We start from the raw sequence: 6,881 nt of genomic DNA on the forward strand, positions 1-6,881 counted from the left end.
TTTAGATGTTATGAACAACTCAGGGTTATGGATGATATGAATGAATCATGATCCTATGAGTTCAGGCCTTTAGATCATACAAATAGCTCAAGGCTATGAATCATATGAATGATTCTTGGTCTTAAGCCCAAAGCTTAAAATGTTATGAATAGCTCATGGCAGTAGCTAACATGAATGACTTAATGTCGTGAGCTCAAGACTCTAGATGGTATGAACAACTCATGGTTGTGGTTGACATTAACAACTACGGGTCGTGGGTTTAAGGCTCTAAATGTTATGAACAACTGAGGGTTCTGGATGATATGAATGACTTCAGGTCATGAGCACATGGCTCTAAATACTCTGAATAGCTTAGGGTTGTGGTTCACATGAACATCTTCGGGTCGTGAGCTCAAGGCTATAGATGCTGTGAACAACTTAGGGTTGTCAATGACATGAACTTTGCTAGGTCATGAGCTCAAGTCTCTAGATACTATGTACAACTCACAGTGGTGGATGATATGCACGATTCTAGGTCATGAGCTTAAGGATATAAATGATATGAACAACTCAGGGTTGTAGATGATATGAAAAATTGTCGGTCATGAACTCAAGGCTCAAGATGTTATGAATAGTTCAGGGCTATGGATGAAATAAACGACTACGGGTCGTGAGCTAAGGGATCGAGATAGTATGAATAACTGAGGGTTATGGATAACATGAACGACTCCGGGTCCTGAGCTTAGGGCTATAGATCATATGAAGAGCTCAAGGTTGTAGATGACATGAACGACATCGAGTCATAAGCTAAGGGCTTGAGATCCTATCAACAGCTTAAAGTTATGGTTGACATGAACGACTATGGGTCGTGCGATGAGGGCTCTATATGCTATGAGCAGCGTAGGGCTATAGATGACATGAATGACTTTGAGTCGTGAGCTCAAGGCTCTAAATACTATGAACAACTTAAGGTTACGGATGACATGAGCTACTCTGTGTCATGAGCTTAGGCCTCTAGATTCTATGATCAACTTAAGGTTATCGATGATATGAATAATTCGGGATCCAATGAGCTCAGGCCTCTAGATGCTATGACCAACTCAGGGTTGTGGATGATATGAATGATTCTTGGTCGTGAGCCCATGGCCACAAATGTTATGAATATCTTAGGGATGTGGATAACATGAATGACTTTAGGCTATGAGCTCAAAACTCTGGATGCTATGAATAGCTCAGGGTTGTGGTTGACATGAATGACTCCCGGTTGTGAGCTTAGGGCTTTAAATGTTATGAACAACTCAAGGTTGTAGATGACATGAATGACTATGGGTTGTCCGCTCAAGGCTCTAGATGCTTTGAACAACATAGGGTTATGGATGATAAGAACAACTCGAGATCTCATGAGCTTAGGCCTTTAGATTTTATGAACAACTCAAGGTTGAGGATGATATGAATGATTCTAGGTTGTGAACTCAAAGCTCTAGATTCTATGAATAGTTCAGGGTTGTAGATGAAATGAACAACTTCAGGTCGTGAACTCAAGGCTCATGATGGTATGAAGAGCTCAGGGTTGTGGATAACATGGACGACTTTGGGTCATGCTCTCAAGGGTATAAATCCTATGAACAACTCAAGGTTATGAATGACATGTATGACATTGGATCATGAGCTTAGGGCTCAAGATGCTATCAATGGCTCAAGGCTATAGTTGACATGAACGACTATGGGTCATGAGCTGAGAGTTCTGGATGTTATAGACAACTTAGGGCTATTGATGACATGAATGACTTTGAGTCATCAGCTCAAAGATCTAGATGCTATGAATAGCTCAGGGTTATGGATGACATAAGCTACTCCTTGTTGTGAGCTCAGGGCTTTAGATGCTATGATCAGTTGAAGGTTGTAGATGATAAGAATGACTTGAGATCCCGTGAGCTCAAGCCTCTAGATGCTATGACTAGCTCAGGGTTGTGGATGATATGAATAATTCTTGGTCGTAAGACCATGGCCCTAAGGCTGTGAATAACTCAGGGTTGTGAATGACATGAACGACTATAGGTTATGAGATCAAAGCTCTAGATGTTATGAATAACTCAGGGTTGTGGTTGACATGAACAACTTCGGGTCGTGATGTTATGAACAACTTAGGGTTGTGGATGACATGAACAACTTTGAGCCATCAACTTAAGGCTTTAGATGCTTTCAATAGATCAGGGTTATGGATAATAATAATGACTCAAGATTCCGTTAGCTCAGGCCTTTAGATGCTATAAACAACTCAGGGTTGAGGATGGTATCAATGATTCTTAGTCATGAGCCTATGGATTTAAATTCTATGAATAACTCAGTGTTGTGGTAGACATGATCCACTCTGGGTCGTGAGCATAGTGCTACAGATGTTATGAACAACTTAGCGTTGTGCTTGACATGAACAACTCTAGGTCTTGAGCTCATAGCTCCAGATGCTGTGAACAACTCAAGGCTATGGCTTACGTGAACAATTCTGGGTCGTAAGCTCAAGCCTCTAGATGCTATGAATAGCTTAGGGATGAGGATGATATGAACTATGCTTGGTTGTGAGCCTCTAGCTCAAAATGCTATGAATAGCCCAGGGTTGTGGTTGACATGAGCAACTCTAGGTCATGAGCTAAGGGCTCTAGATGCTATGAACAACTCAGAACTATGGTTGACATGAACGACTCTAGGTCATGAGCAGAGGCCTTTAGATGCTTTGAACAACTTTGGGCTGAGGATGATATGAGCAATTCAAAGTCATGAGCCTATGGCTCTAAGTGGTATGAAAAGCTTAGGGTTGTAGTTGGCATGAACGACTCTAGGTCATGAGCTTAGGACTCTAGATCTTCTTAATAGCTCAAGACATAGCTGAAATGAATGACTCTAGGTTGTGAACTTAGGCCTCTTGATGCTATGAACAACTTTGGGCTGAGGATGATATAAATGATTGTAGGACGTAAGCCTATGGTTTAAATGCTATGAATAGCTAAGGGTTGTAGATATCATGAACAACATCAGGTCATGAGCTCAGGACTATAAATGTTATGAAAATCTCAAGGTTGTGGTTGACAAGAATGAATCTGTGTTGTGAGCTTAGGGCTCTAGATGCTATGAACAACTTAAGGCTATAGATGACATGAACAACTCTAGATCATGAGCTTAAGGCTCTAAATGCTATGAACATTTCAAGGTTGTAGATGACAAGAGCTACACTAGATTGTGAGCTCAACGATGTGGATGTTATGAATGACCCAGGGTTGTGGATGATACGAACAACTCGAGATCCCATGAGCTCAGTAACCTAGATGCTATGAACAACTCAAGGTTGTGGATGTTATGAACCATTCTTGATTGTGAGCCTATGACCCTAAATGTTATGAACAACTCATGTTTATGGTTGACATGAACTACTCTGGGTCGTGAGCTCAGGCCTCTAGATGTTATGAACAACTCAACACTATGGTTGATATGAATGACTCCAGGTCATAAGCTCTAGGTTCTCGATGCTATGAATAGATTAATGTTGTAGAAGATATGAACGACTTAGGATCCTGTGAACTAAGGCCTCTAGATGATATGAACAATTCTACATCATGAGCTCGAGGATGTGGATGACCTAAACAAATCTAGGTCATGAGATCAGGGTTGTGGATACTATGAATAGGTTAGGGTTATGTTTGACGTGAACAACTCAATGTTGTGAGCTTAAGGCTCTAAAAGATATGAACAATTGAGGGTTTTTGATGATTTGAATGACTCGGGAACCCGTGTGCTTAAGGCTCCATATGCTATCAACAGCTCAAGGTTGTTGTTGACATAAACGACTTTAGGTTATGAGCTTCAAGCTCTAGATGTTGTGAATAATTCAAGGTTGTGGATGACATGAACGACTCGGGCTCATGAGCTCAGGGCTTTAGATACTATGAACAGCTCAAGGTTGTGGTTGATATGAACGACTCCAGGATGTGAACTCAGGGATCTAAATGCTATGAACAACTTAGGGCTATGGATGATAAAAACGACTTCAGGTGGTGAGCTTAGGGTTCTAGATGTTATGAATAGCTCAAGGCTGTACATCACATGAACAACTTTTGGTCATGTTCTCAGGGCTCTAGTTACTTTGAATAGCTTCGAGTTGTAAAGGACATGAACGACTCCGAGTCAGGAGCTCAATATTCTAGATACTATGAAAAGCTCAGGATTGTGGATGATATGAATGACTCTGGGTCGTGAAGTCAAGGCTCTAGATGTTATGAGCAACTCAGGACTGTGGTTGACATGAACAAATTTGGGTCATGAGCTATGAGCTCCGGATGCTATGAAATGATTAGAGCTATTGATGACATGAACAACTCTAGGTCGTGAGCTTAGTACCTTCGATGATATAAGCAACTTAGGGCTATGGTTCAAATGAACGACTTTATGTCTTGAGCTCAGGGCTCTAGATGTTATGAACAACTTAGAGATATGGTTGAGAGGAACAACTATGGGTGATGAGCTTAGGGCTCTAGATGCAATGAAGAGATCAGGGTTGTGGATGACATGAGGTACTCTACATCGTTAGCTTAGGGCTCTAAATGCTATGAACAACTCAGGGGTGTGGATGATATGAATGATTCTTGGTCTTGGGTCTATAGCTCTAAATGTTATGAATAGCTCGGGGCTCTGGATCCTACATACAGCTCAAGGCTCTAGTTGCTATGAATAGCTCAGGGTTGTTGTTTACATGAACAACTCCGGGTCATGATCTCAGGGTTCTAGATGCTATGAATAGCTCAAGGTTGTGGATGAAATCAACGACTTTAGATAGTGAGCTTAGGTATTTAGATGCTATGAACAACTCAGGGATTTAGATGACATGTACGACTCTGGGTCATGAGCTTAAGGTGGTAGATTCCATGAACAAAAAAAAAAGGTTGTGGATGGCATGAATGACTCTAGGTTATGAGCTTAAGGTTTTAGATGATATGAACAACTTGGGGTTGTGGTTGACATGACAAACTCCAGGTCTTGAGCTTAGAGCTCTAAATGCTATGAAATGCTCAAGGTGGTTGATGACATGAATGACTCTAGGTCATGAGCTCGGGGCTCTAGATCCTACGTACAACTCAGGGCTTTCAATTACATAAAAGACTCCCGATCGTGAGCTCATGGCTCTAGAACCTAAGAATAACTCAGGGCTATTGATGACATGAATGACTATGGGTCATGACCTTAGCGCTCTAAATGTTATGAAAAACTCAGGTTTAAGGATGACATGAATGACTCTAAGTAGTGAACTGAGGGCTCTATATGCTATGAATAGCCTAAGGTTGTGGTTGACATGAACGACTTCGTGTCATGAGCTGAGGGCTCTAGATGCCATGAACAACTCAAGTTTGTGGATGAGATGAATGACTCCGAGCTGTGAGCTTAGGGCTTTAGATTCTATAAACATCTCCAGGTTGTAGTTGACATGAATGACTATGGTTCGTGAGCTAAGGGATCTTGATGCTACGAACAACCTAGGGGTGTAGTTGAAAGGAATGATTCTAGGTCGTGAGCTCAGGGCTCTCGATGTTATGAACAACTTAGGGTTGCAAATGACATGAGCTACTCTCGCTTGTTAGCTCAACGCTTTGGATGTTGTAAATAGGTCAGAATTGTGGATGATCTAAACGACTCGGGATGCCATGTGCTTAGGCCTCTAGATGCTATGAACAAGTCAAGAGTGTAGTTGGTATGAACAATTCTTAGCCATGATCCCATGGCTCTGAATTCGATTAATAGCTCAAGGTTGTAGATGACATTGAAAACTCCAGGTTATGAGCTCAAGGCTCTAGATGCTATGAACAACTCAAGGTTATGGTTGACATGACTGAATCTGGGTCGTGAGTTCACTACTATAGATACTATGAACAACTCAGTGCTATGGTTGACATGAATGTCTTTGGGTCGTGAGCTTAAGGCTTTATATGTTATGAAAATGTTAGGGCTATAGATGACATGAATGTCTCCAAGTCATGAGATCAGGGGTGTGGTTTACATGATTGACTTGAGGTCATGATCTTAGGGCTCTAGATGATATTAAAAGCTTAGGGATATGGATGACATGAACGACTCCAAGTCATGAGCTCAAGAATCTAGAATTTATGAACAACTCAAGGTTATGCTTGACATGAATGACTCTAGGTGGTGGTCTCAAGGCCCTAGATGCTATGAACAACTTAGGCCTATGGATAATATGAGCTACTCGGGGTCGTAAGCTTAAGGCAATGGATATTATCAAAAACTCAGCGTTATGGATGAATGAACGACTCCAAATCTCGTGAACTCATGGCTCCAGATGTTAACCACACATAAAGGTTGTGGATGACATGAACGACTTCATGTCATGAGCTTGAGCCTCTAGATACATTAAACAACTTAAGGTAGTGGATGACATGAATGACTCTGGGTTGTGAGCTCAAGGCTCCAGATCCTATGTATAGCTTAGGGTTGTGGTTAACATAAATGACTTTCGATCATAAGCTCATGGCTCTAAAACCTAAGAACAACTCAGGGCTATGTGTGACATTAACTACTCCGGGTCATGACCACAAGGCTCTAAATCCTATGAAAAATTCAGGGTCCTGGATGACATGAATGACTTTAGGTCGTCAACTGAGGGCTCTAAGTGTTATGAACAACTTAGGGTTGTGGTTGACATGAACGACTCTAGGTCGTGAGCTAAAGACTGTAGATGCTATGAACAACTCATGGTTGTGGATGAGATGAACGACTCTAGGTCGTGAGCTTAGTACTTTAGATGCTATGAACATCTCTAGGCTATGGTTATCCTGAATGACTATGCGTCGTTGATTCGTTCCCAATTGGTGTCTCAGCTGATTCATGTCCTCTCAATGGTC

Source organism: Vitis vinifera, chromosome 18 (genome assembly GCF_030704535.1).
Source record: "Vitis vinifera cultivar Pinot Noir 40024 chromosome 18, ASM3070453v1".
In the NCBI taxonomy this organism is placed as follows: domain Eukaryota; kingdom Viridiplantae; phylum Streptophyta; class Magnoliopsida; order Vitales; family Vitaceae; genus Vitis; species Vitis vinifera.